The sequence below is a fragment of the Panthera leo genome, chromosome D3 (assembly GCF_018350215.1).
Source record: "Panthera leo isolate Ple1 chromosome D3, P.leo_Ple1_pat1.1, whole genome shotgun sequence".
NCBI classification, from domain to species: domain Eukaryota; kingdom Metazoa; phylum Chordata; class Mammalia; order Carnivora; family Felidae; genus Panthera; species Panthera leo.
In genome coordinates, this window is record NC_056690.1 from 20,636,849 (window position 1) to 20,648,850 (window position 12,002).

At 41.7% G+C, this 12,002-nt stretch overlaps 1 pseudogene; it reads right to left on the reverse strand.

Moving 5' to 3' along the window:
* Positions 1-9,931: 9,931 nt before the first annotated feature.
* Positions 9,932-10,660, reverse strand: LOC122203335 (annotated as a pseudogene).
* Between the last annotated feature and the right edge of the window lie 1,342 nt (positions 10,661-12,002).

The window sequence follows — 12,002 nt, forward strand, 5'->3', positions numbered from 1 at the left end:
TGCAGTTGTTACAGCAACTGCCTACGTGAGAGCTTTGTCTTCATCATTCATTCATCCATTCAATCACTCACTCATTCATTCTTTAAGCAAATATATATGGAATGTCCACATGTGTCAGACTGGAAGTATAATGGGGACAAGGACAGGGTCTAGGTCACGGCAGCAGGAGGAACTGATGATTGAGCATGATGGCGATGGTCCCATGGCTACTCCAGGGTCTGAGGACTTCACTGTGTCCCCCAGAGGTGCTGAGGGCTAAGATGTGTGAGTCTCCCACGGAGTCTTCCCTCCCAGGCATGCAGCTTGGGGCAGAGGTAGTTGTCTCTGTGCCTGCAAGGACCTGCAGGTTTACAAGGCTCTCTCATTCCCTGAGACACCTCAGCTTTGACCTGTTTGGGGTCCAGGTGCAAGAGGAGGCAAAGGGAGGAGGTCACAGTTCCAGTCCTGAGGACACCGCCATGCACTGAGCTCTGAAAACTTCAGACTCTGTGCTCCACTATTGATAGAATCCTGGTGGCACTGAAAACCTCTCCTTTCTCCCCATCAATGGTTTTGGGGAACAGACTGTTTTGTTCAGCCCCTGCAAGTGTTTTTTCCCTTTTTCTTTGTCTCCAGCTACTTTTGCGGGGGGACTGCTTTTCTTGCACGATCCTGATGCACTGCACTCCCCCCACCTCCTTCTCTTTCTCTTTCTGTCTTCCCTCAGCGAAAATGGCTCCGTACCCTCTGCAGATTTTCTCTCCCCCAGATGACCACTCTGCATCGCATACCTGTACAGTTCTGTGGCTCAAGTTGCACAGATTGTTGCCTTAACCCTCAGATCAATTTCCTAAGTGTTCAAAATAGCTTGGTGCTCATGTAGCTGCATTTCAGGGATATGGCAAGCTCAGGGTCTCCATGCTGCTCTGCCAACCTAACTCCTCCTCCCCCAAATCAGGTTTTTATTTAGTCTTTTGAAGATGCATTTTTAAATGCTTATTTATTTTTGAGAGAGAGAGAGAAGATAAGGGGAGGGGGAGAGAGAGACAGAGACACAGAATCTGAAGCAGGCTCCAGGCTCTGAGCGGTCAGGACAGAGGCTGATGAGGGGCTCGAACTCACGAGCTCTGAGATGATGACCTGAGCCGAAGTCAGACACTTAACCGATTGAGCCACCCAGGCGCTCCGACAATCAGGATTTTGATAAGAAAATAGAACAATCCACTTACTAACCTTTACATGAAAGTGGATAATACACAAAAATGCAAAGGAGAAATGACACGTGGACAAAAATCAAAAATGAAAAAAAATAATACTCTTAACCTCTCTTAATAATAAATAAAAGCATACTTTACTAGGAAATAGAAATGGTTTCATTTAAAAAATAAACAAATTTCCAAAAATAAAAGCAGACCAATTTCCTTAGAAAAAGAATAGATAATTTATTAGGAACTTTTCCACAAAAAGGCATAAGACGTGATTAACTTCACCAAAAACCACTAGCAATCTTCAGAGATCATAATTTCATTTGCTTGCTTCATATATATATATATATATATATATATGAAGCATATATATACATATATATATATATACATATGCATATAAGCATAACATATATGAAGCATATATATATATATGAAGCATATATATATTTAAATCATCAAAAACAATGGAAAACTTAAATTCTTATGGAAAGAAATATACAGTGATACAAACACTTGGCACATAAAATACAGAAAAAGGAAAATTGTGGAATATTATGAAATATTGACATAAATATTCTAAATAAAATATCAATAGTGGGATACCCTTGTCAGACTAAAATAGTCATAGTATGACCACATGTGAGTTTTGCAAATATGGAGTGGGATTACATATGGGTGATTCCTCTAAGGTAAGACAACAAATTAGTAAATCAACAGATGAAAATCACGTGATCTCTCTGGACTGTGAAAAGTCATTTGCATAATTGAAAGCAAAGTTTTTAAAAATTATTTTATTTATTTTTTAAAATTTTCATCCAAGTTAGTTGGCATATAATGCAATAATGATTTCAGGAGTAGAATCCAGTGATTCATCTCCTACACATAACACCCATAGCTCAACCCAAGTGTCCTCCTTAATGCCCCCTTGCCCATTTAGCCCATCCCCCCAATAACAACCACTCCAGCAACCCTCAGTTTATTCTCTGTATTATAAGAGTCCCTTATGTTTTGTCCCCCTCCCTGTTTTTATATTATTTTTACTTCCTTTCCCTTCTGTTCATCTATTTTGTATCTTAAATTCCACACATGAGTGAAGTCATATGATATTTCTCTTTCTCTGACTAACTAATTTTGCTCAGCATAATACCCTCTAGTTCCATCCACATTATTGCAAATGGCAAGATTTCATTCTTTTTGATTGCTGAGGAATACTTCATTGTATATATGTACCACATCTTAATCCATTCATCTGTTGATAGACATTTGGGCTCTTTCCTTACTTTGGCTATTGTCAATAGTGCTTCTATAAACATTGGGGTGCATGTGGCCCTTCAAAACAGCACCCTGTACCCTTTGGATAAATACATAGTATTGCAATTGCTGGGTCGTAGCGTAGTTCTATTTCTAATTTTTTGAGGAACCTCCATACTGTTTTCCAGAGTGGCTACACCTGTTTGCATTCCCACCAGCAATGCAAAAGTGTTCCTCTTTCTCCCCATCCTCACCAACATCTGTCTTTGCCTGAGTTTTTACTTTAGCCATTATGACAGGTGTGAGGTGGTAGCTCATTGTGATTTTGACTTGTATTTCCCTGATGATGAGTCATGTTGAACATTTTTTTCATGTGTCGGTTGGCCATCTGGATGTCTTCTTTGGAAAAGTGTCTATTCATGTCATTTCTTCACTGGATTATTTGCTTTTTGGGTGTTGAGTTTGACAAGTTCTTTATAGATTTTTGATACTAACACTTTATCTTTTATGTCATTTGCAAATATCTTTTCCCATTCGAAGGTTGCCTTTTAGTTTTGTTGATTGATTCCTTCACTGTGCAGAAGCTTTTCATCTTGATGAAGTCCCAATAGTTCATTTTTGCTTTTGTTTCCCTTGCCTCTGGAGACATATTGAGTAAGATGTTGCTGCAGTGGAGGTCAAAGAGGTTTTTGTCTGCTACTTCCTCTAGGATTTTGAAGGCTTCCTGTCTTATGTTTAGGTCTTTCATCCATTTTGAGTTTATTTTTGTGTATGATGTGAGAAAGTCATCCAGGTTCATTCTTCTGCATGCCATTGCCCAGTTTTCCCAACACGATTTGCTGAAGAGACTGTCTATTCCATTGGATATTTTTTCCTACTTTGTCAAAGATTAATTGGCCATACGTTTGTGGGTCCATTTGTGGGTTGTCTATTCTGTTCCATTGATCTGAATGTCTGTTTTTGTGCCAGTACCATACTGTCTTGATGATTACAGCTCTGTAACACATCTTGAGGTCTGAAATTATGATGCCTCCAGCTTTGATTTTCTTTTTCAGGATTGTTTTGGCTCTTCAGGGTCTTTTCTAGTTCCTCACAATTTTTAGGATTTGTTCGTTCTAGCTCTGTGAAGAATGCTGCTGTTATTTTGATAGAGATTTCATTGAATATGTAGATTGCTTTGGGTAGTATTGACATTTTAGCAATATTTGTTCTTCCAATACATGAGCATGGGATATTTTTCAATTTTTTTGCGTCTTCTTCAATTTCTTTCATAAGCTTTCTATAGTTTTCAGTGTGTAGATTTTCACCTCTTTGGTTAGGTTTATTCCTAGGTATTTTATGGGTTTTGGTGCAGGTGTAAATGGGTTTTATACCTTGACTTCTCTTTCTGTTGTTCATTATTGGTGTATAGACATGCAACCGATTTTTGCGCATTGACTTTATATCCAGCAACTTTGCTGAATTCATGGATCCGTTCTAGCAGTTTTTTGGGGGAATATTTTGGATTTTCCATATAGAGTGTCATGTCATCTGTGAAGAGTGAAAGTTTGACTTCCTCCCTGCATATTTGGATGCCTTTTGTGTCTTTGTGTTGTCTGATTGCTGAGGCTAGGACTTCCAATACTATGTTAAACAACAGTGGTGAGAGTGGACACCTCTGTCGTGTTCCTGACCTTAGGGGGGAAGCTCTCAGTTTTTCCCCATTGAGGATGATATTAGCGGTGGGTCTTCCATATTGGGCTTTTATGATATTGAGGTATTATCCTTCTATCCCTACTTTCTTGAGGGTTTTTATCAAGAAAGGATGCTGCATTTTGTCAAATGCTTTCTCTGCATCTATTGAGAGGATCATGTGGTTCTTGTCCTTTCTTTTATTAATGTGATGTATAACATTGATTGATTTGCAGATATTGAATCAGTCCTGCATGTTAGGTATAAATACCACTTGATTGTGATGAATAATTCTTTTAATGCATTGTTGGCTTGGTTGGTTAGTATCTTGTTGAGAATTTTTGCATCCATTTTCATCAGGGAAATTGGACTATAGTTCTCCTTTTTAGTGGAGTCTTTGTCTGGTTTTGGAATCAAGGTAATTCTGGCCTCATAGAATGAATTTTGAAGTTTTTCTTCCATTTCTATTTTTTAGTACAGCTTCAAAAGAATAGGAGTTACCTCTTCTTTAACTGTTTGGTAGAATTTTCCTGGAAAGCCATCCAGCCCTGGAGTCTTGTTTTTTGGGAGGGTCGTTATTACTAATTCAATTTCTTTTCCGGTTATGGGTCTGTTCAAATAATCTATTTCTTCCTGTTTCAGTTTTGGTAGTTTATATGTTTCTAGGAATTTGTCCATTTCTTCCAGATTGCCCAGTTGTTGACATATAATTGCTCATAATATTCTTCTTCTTCTTTTTTTTTTTTGTATTTCTACATTCTTGGTTGTGACTTCTCTTTCATTTCTGATTTTATTTATTTGGGTCCTCTCCTTTTTCTTTTTGATCAAACTGGCTAGGGGTTTATCAATTCTGTTAATAATTTTAAAGAACCAGCTCCTGTTTTTATTGATCTGGTCTACTATTTTTTTGATTTCCATAGCATTGATTTCTGCTCTAATCTTTATTATTTCATGTCTTCTGCTGGTTTTGGGTTTTGTTTACTGTTCTTTTTCCAGCTCCTTAAGGTGTAAGGTTAGGTTGTGTATCTGAGACCTTTCTTCCTTCTTTAGGAAGGCCTGGATTGCTATATACTTCCCTCTTATGACTGCCTTTGCTGCATCCTAGAGGTTTTGGGCTGTCAGATTATCATTTTCATTGGCTTCTATGTACTTTTTAATTTCCTATTTAACTTCTTGGTTAACCGATTCATTCTTTAGTAGGGTGTTCTATAATTTCCAAGTATTCATTGTCTTTCCAAATTTTTTCGTGTGTTTGATTTCGAGTTTCATAGCATTGTGGTCTGAAAATAAGCATGGTATGATCTTTGTCTTTTTGAACTTGCTGGTGGCTGATTTGTGACCCAGTATGTGATCTATTCGGGAGAATATTCCATGTGCACTCGAGAAGAATGTGTATTCTGCTGCTTTAGGATGAAATGTTCTGAATATATCTGTTAAGTCCATCTGGTCCAGTGTATAACTCAAAGTCATTGTTTTCTTGTTGATTTTCTGTTTAGATGATCTGTTCATTGCTGTTTAGTGGGGTATTGAAGTCCCCTACTCTTATGGTATTATTATCAATGAGGTTCTGTATGTTTGTGATTAACTGATTTATATATTTGGGTATCTACACATTGGGGATATAAATGTTTACAATTCTTAGATCTTGGTGGATAGACTCCTTATTTTTAATATAATGCCCTTCTTCATCTCTTTTTACAGTCCTTATTTTACAATCTAGATTGATATAAGTATGGTTACTCTGGCTTTCTTTTGGTGACTATTAGCATGATAGATGGTTCTCCATCCCCTTACTTTCAACCTGAAGGTGTCTTTAGTTCTAAAATGGGTCTCTTGTAAACAGCATATAGATGGATCTTCTCTTCTTATCCATTCTGTTATCCTATGTCTTTTGATCGGAATGTTTAGAACTTTGACATTTAGAGTGAGTACTGAAAGATATGAATTTAGTGCGATTGTGTTGCCTGTAGAATTGGAGTTTCTGGTGGTGTTCTCTGGTCTTTTCTACTCTTTGTTGCTTTTGACGTTTTTTGTTTTGTTTTGTCTTTTCTTCTCTCAGAGTCTCCCTCTTAAAGTTTCTTGCAGGCTGGTTTAGTGGTCACAAACTCCTTTAGTTTTTGTTTGTCTGGGAACTTTTTTATTTCTTGCATATTTTTCCAATTCAGCACATTGAATATGTCCTGCGACTCTTTTCTGGCCTGCTAAGTTTCTGTGGATAGGTCTGCTGTGAACCTGATATGTCTTACCTTATAGGTTAAGGACTTTTTTCCCTTGCTGTTTTCATAATTCTTTCCTTGTCTATTTGGTGAATTTGACTATGTTATGCCTATTGATAGTTGGTTTTTGTTGAATCTAATGGGAGTTCTCTGTGCTTCTTAGATTTTGATGTTTGTGTCTTTCCCCAGGTTAGGAACGTTTTCCATTATGATTTGCTTGCATAAACTTTCTACTTGTTTTTCTCTCTTTTTATCTTCTGGGACTCCTATGATTTGGATGTTATTCCTTTTTAGTGAGTCACTGAGTTCTCTAATTCTTATATTGTGCTCTTTTGCCTTAGTTTCTCTCCTTTTTTCTGCTTCCTTATTCTCCATAATTGTATCTTCTATATCACTAATTTGCTTTTCTGCTTCATCCATCCTTGCAGCCATGGCATCAATTCGAGATTGCAGCTTAGTTATAGTGTTTTTAATTTCTTCTTGACTAGATTTTATTTCTTTTATCTCCACAGAAAGGGATTCTATTCTTTTTTTTCAACTCCAGTTAATATTCTTATTATCATGATTCTAAATTCAGACATCTTACTGATATCTGTGTTGATCAGGTCTCTGGCTGTCATTTCTTCCTATTCTTTCTTTTAGCATGAATTCCTTTGTTTTGTCATTTTGGAGGAAGAAAAAGAATTAATAAAATAAAAAATAAAAATTAAAAAGATTAAAAACAAACAAAAAAATCAAATAAAGGAAGCTAGATCCTAGGTATGCTTTGGTCTTGTTGTTGAAAGAAGCTTGATTGAACAGAGAAAAAAGGGAATGGAAAGAAAAGAAAAAAAAAATAAATGTTTAAAAATTAAGAAAATGTATACAATAAAACAGAATAAAATGAGTTGAAGAAGGTAAAATAGAATAAAAAATAAATTTCCAAAAATTATAGTCAAAAAATTTAAAAAATTATATGAAAGTGGAAAGTAAAAAATAATTTTTTCTCTTTCTGTATCCAAGAATAAGAAAGAAGAGAAAAAAAAAAAAAGAAAACACAAAACAAAGAAATGAATAGATGGACCAGCAAACAGAATGAAATCCGAATGAAATTACATCCAGTTTCCCCTACAAGTCAAACTATGAAGCACTTTATAGTCCATACCCTAAGGAGTGGGAGAGACTTGTGGTGTTCTTCTAGGGCTTGGTTGGTGCAGTTGGTCGGGGCTTGGTGTTATGGCTCCATTCTCCACTAGGTGGTGCTACTTAACTTACTGAAGTGGATTGGTGTGGCACGGTGTGCGGGATGTGTGTTGATGCATGGGAGAGGTTAAAATGGCGTCACCTAACTTTCCAGTCTCTAGATCAGAACTTTGTGCTTTATCTGACTGGCAATCAAGCACCCCTCCTAGGTCTCTGGGGTCCTTCCATTCCCCACTTCTATACTGTCCCTGTCCAAGACATTAGCCTGCCAGGCAGCACCTCCCTCCCAAATTTTATGTCATATGGGGCTGTATTTCTAAACCCTTCACTTCTGAGGGCCCTGCCACCTGGACCCGCTCCAACTCTTTCACGGATGGTCTCCCTAGGCCATGGCCAGATGCCGGCTTGCCCCCAGGAAAGTTCCTGCTATCACGCAGCTGTAGAGACTCAGAGGTGTGGCTGGATGCTGGCCTGCCACAGAATAAGTTTGTGCGATCGTGTAGTGGTAGCATTTCAACGCAATAACAACACACTACCCACGTCAGGTTTCGCCTCACCCTGGCGTTTCTGTTCCAATACCAGCAATTGTGTTCTCCGAGGTCCGCTGGGAGCTTTGCCTGTGGGGAGTCCGTACAACCTCTACCAAATGCCCTCCTAGCAGGGTACCAGGGAAACTGCTTCTCCCATGTGGCCCGTCGATCCCTCAGACCTCACTGCCTGTCCTTGGGAATTTGGTCTTCCCACCAGCACGCCGCCAGGTATTGTGCTGCAGTGTTTCCAGTGCTGTCCTGTCCTGGTAATAGAGTCATAATGATACTAAAACCCTCTCCTTTCTGCTTTCTGCTTTCTCCCTTTCTTATTCAGGCACTTATGGGTGCTTCCACTCTTTCTCTCCAACTACTTTTGCGGGGAGTGCTTTTCCTGTATGTTCCTTCCTTTCTCTGTCCTCTGTCCCCAAATACCATTCCCTACCCTCTGTGGCTTCTCTCTCCCCCAGTTCACCTCTCCGTGCCAAGTACCTTCCAAGTTCTGTGGCTCAAGTTATGCAGATTGTTGTGTTAATCCTCAGAGCAATTTTCTAGGTGTGCTAGAAATAATGGTTTGGTGCTGATCTAGCTGCATTTTAGGGATGAAAGAAGCCTAGAACTTCCATGCTGCTCCACCATCTTGGTCCACTCCACCTGAAAGCAAAGCTCTAATAAAAACCACATAAAATGGAAGCAGACAGAGATTTTATAATGTGATAACACACTCTCTACCCACACATCAGACTCAGTCCCACAACCAGAAAATTAGCTAATGGGGTGGGGACGGGAGGACATTTCTATAAGATCAAAAGACTAATCTGAGCTAAACACCATTATTATGCAACATCTTTCTGCAAGTATTATACAATGAAAGTGAAGAAGAAAAGTCACTGGTTGGGTCTCAGCATTGATGGGAATGGACAGGGACTCATTTCAAATGACTGAAATATATGTTTCAGCTATAGGTAATCCAGGGCTTATGCTTCAGTGAGAGAAGAAATCATCCCGAAGAGCAAAAAAAGTACAGGCATTCTTATTGAAGACTAATAAGAGGATTAAATAGGTCTGGAAACTTCTAGAAATGGGTAAATGACCAAGGATGGAGACCCTGGATTCGTCAGAGGTCAGGTGGGAGTTGAGAACACTGGACCTACAACCCCCAGTCCGTGAAATTCGGTGCAGAGAAACCTCGTGTCTCAACCTGATGGGCAAGATGAGCTTCCTTGTGTCCTTTGAGACCCTTTGTCTAGGAAGGGGCTGCTGTGAGTGTCGTTGGGGACAGAAGGGAAGGAGGAGCCCTCACTCCCAGGTGGTGCTGCTGCGTGCACCAGGGCCCATGGTGGCAGCAGCAGGAGCATCAGAAGCAGAAGCCACAGGCTGAGCCTGGTAAGCTGCTGGGGCTTCGCCCTCCCTGAAGATGAGAAAGGGGTTCTGCTTTCAGTTCTCATGGGCCTGGGACTCTGTGTGAGCCCAAGATGCTGTCACAGTGGGGGTGAGGGGGCAGGGAGGAGCAGCCTTATCCTCAGACCTCAGCCCTGTGATGATCTCAGAGTGAGAGTTTCCAGACACGGAGTCAAAAAATGAATCAGGGTCCCCAGAGGATCTAACCATCATAATAGATGAGGATTTAGGGACAATTTATGGGAACTGTTATTATCAGGACACATATTGGACACGCCTGATGTGTCCTGACTCAGACAGAGCTGAATATTGTGTCCCTGTGTCTGCCATGACCTGTCATGGACCCTGTCCTCAGGACAGCCTGCCCCTGGAATGCAGGAATTTGTGCCCAGTTTGAGAAAATCACACAATATGTTGCTCCTAATGAGAGGCTTCAAGGAGAAATTTCAGAGAATGTGGAAAGACTGTAGACAAAATTCCTTGAGGTGGGCTCAGACCCCAGTTTATATCAAAAAAGCAGCAGCTCAGATGGCCAAAAAGTCAGGGATAGATGGGAAGTCCCATTGCTGAGAGGACAGCAGGTTTTTGTCTCACTTCCCCACAGGCCTGGAGCACTGTGTCAGCACCTTGAGTAATGTCAACAGACTGGCAGTAATAATCAGCCTCGTCTTCAGCCTGGAGCCCAGTGATGGTCAAGAAGCCTGTGTTGCCAGACGAGGAGCCAGAAAATCTGTCAGGGACCCCTGAGGGTCGATCGCTACTATCATAGATGGGGAGTTTAGGGGCCTTTCCTGGAAGCTGCTGGTACCAGTTCACACCAGCAATACCGATGTTGTTGGCACTTCCAGCGCAGGAGATGGTGACCGTCTGGCCCAGGGCCCCAGACACTGAGGGCGGCTGAGTCAGCACAGACTGGGCCCAGGACCCTGGAAGGGGAGAGACAAAGAGAAGGTGATGAAGAATCAGGTCACACATGTTATCCCAGGACCGCTTCCTTTGTCCCCACATCTAGTCACCTGTGCAGTGAATGAGGAGGGTGAGGAGGAGAGGGGACTAGGCCATGGTCGAGATCATCACTGATCCTGCCTTCTGTGGCTGAACAGCTGAGCAGACGTCCCCTAATCTGTTCCTTCTCCTTTTCATCCTCTGAGAGAGGGAGGGCCCATCCATGCAAATGAGACCCTCAGCTCTTTGACATTTCAATGGCACGGGGTCAGGTCCCTCTGCCTGAGGATGTCAGGGTGGAGGGAAGGGGAGGAGCTCTGTTGGGTAAGAGGGTGGTGAGGTCACAGTTGTGAGCCCTGAGCAGAGGGCACAAGGAATAGCAGGTGGCAGGTCCCAGCTCTGGTCATCTGTGACTCCTCAGAAACAAGTGATATGTGCCCCCTGGTGTCCAGGCCTGGACACAACATTATGTGACATGGTGACTAGAGCCCATCAGAGAGAGTTCCTGCCTCCTCACTGCTGTGTCCACTGTCCCATTCCTTCAGGCCAGGCCAGGTGTCCCCCTGTGTGACTTCCCATCACCTCAGGACACACTGTGCTCTACTCAGGCTCCACATAGTGAGTGTGTCCACGGCTCCCTTGGCTGTTGATGGGGCAGGACTAAGGTGGTGACTCTTGTACAACCACACAGATGAGGATCAGGGCCAGAACAGTGATGGGTCCACATTGGCACCTGGCCAGTTCTGTGCAGGAGGCTGATTTCTTTCCTCTGCTTGTTTCCTTTCTGGTTTCAAAGTTATCCTTTCCCAGAAGTTCCCTCAGCACTGAGGAGACAGGGAGCCCTTTTCTCCAGGTTGTGGGTAGACGCCCTCGTGTGCCTTCCTAGGGGGGTTACACACTGACCATCTTCGTCATCTGTCACTACTTCTACCTCCGCGAAACACCAGTTCTCCACACACTGTGGTTAGTGATTCCCTCCTAGGATCTGTCCCCCCAGCACACAGACCCAAGTCTGCAGGAGCCCGAGTGTGGCCCTGACCTCAGAGCATGAAGGGCAAACCTGCAGGAAGCTCCAGGAGGGAAGGAGTGACAGCTGCGGGTGCTCTGACGGGGACCTCGTCGCAGACTTCATGTGTCTGTCACCACTTGGACAACTGCTACCTCAAAATGAATGTGGGTGATTTTATACAAAATTCAGTTCAGCAAGAATTATTTGAACTCAATGACACTGTTAATGGGAAGATGCGGGTACAATCATGAGTATGTTTTCATACATTCGTGCTTATTGCAGAGAAATTATGGATTGAAATAGTAGTTGAGAAAATGGATGAAAACCTAATGGAAAAGATGTGGCTTTAGTTCTTGGTTTAATCGGGGTCTTGTAAACTTGTTTCTAAATCACTTCATGCTTTTGGGCACCTGCGTGGCTTAGTTGGTTAAGCATCCAACTTCAGCTCAGGTCATGGTCTCACAGTCCATGGGTTGGAGCCCCGCATCGGGCTCTATGCTGACAGCTTGGAGTTTGGAGCCTGCTTTGGATTCTGTATCTCCCTCTCTGCCCCTCCCCCACTCATGCTTGCTCTCTCTCTCTCTCTCTCTCTCAAAACTAAATAAACATTATA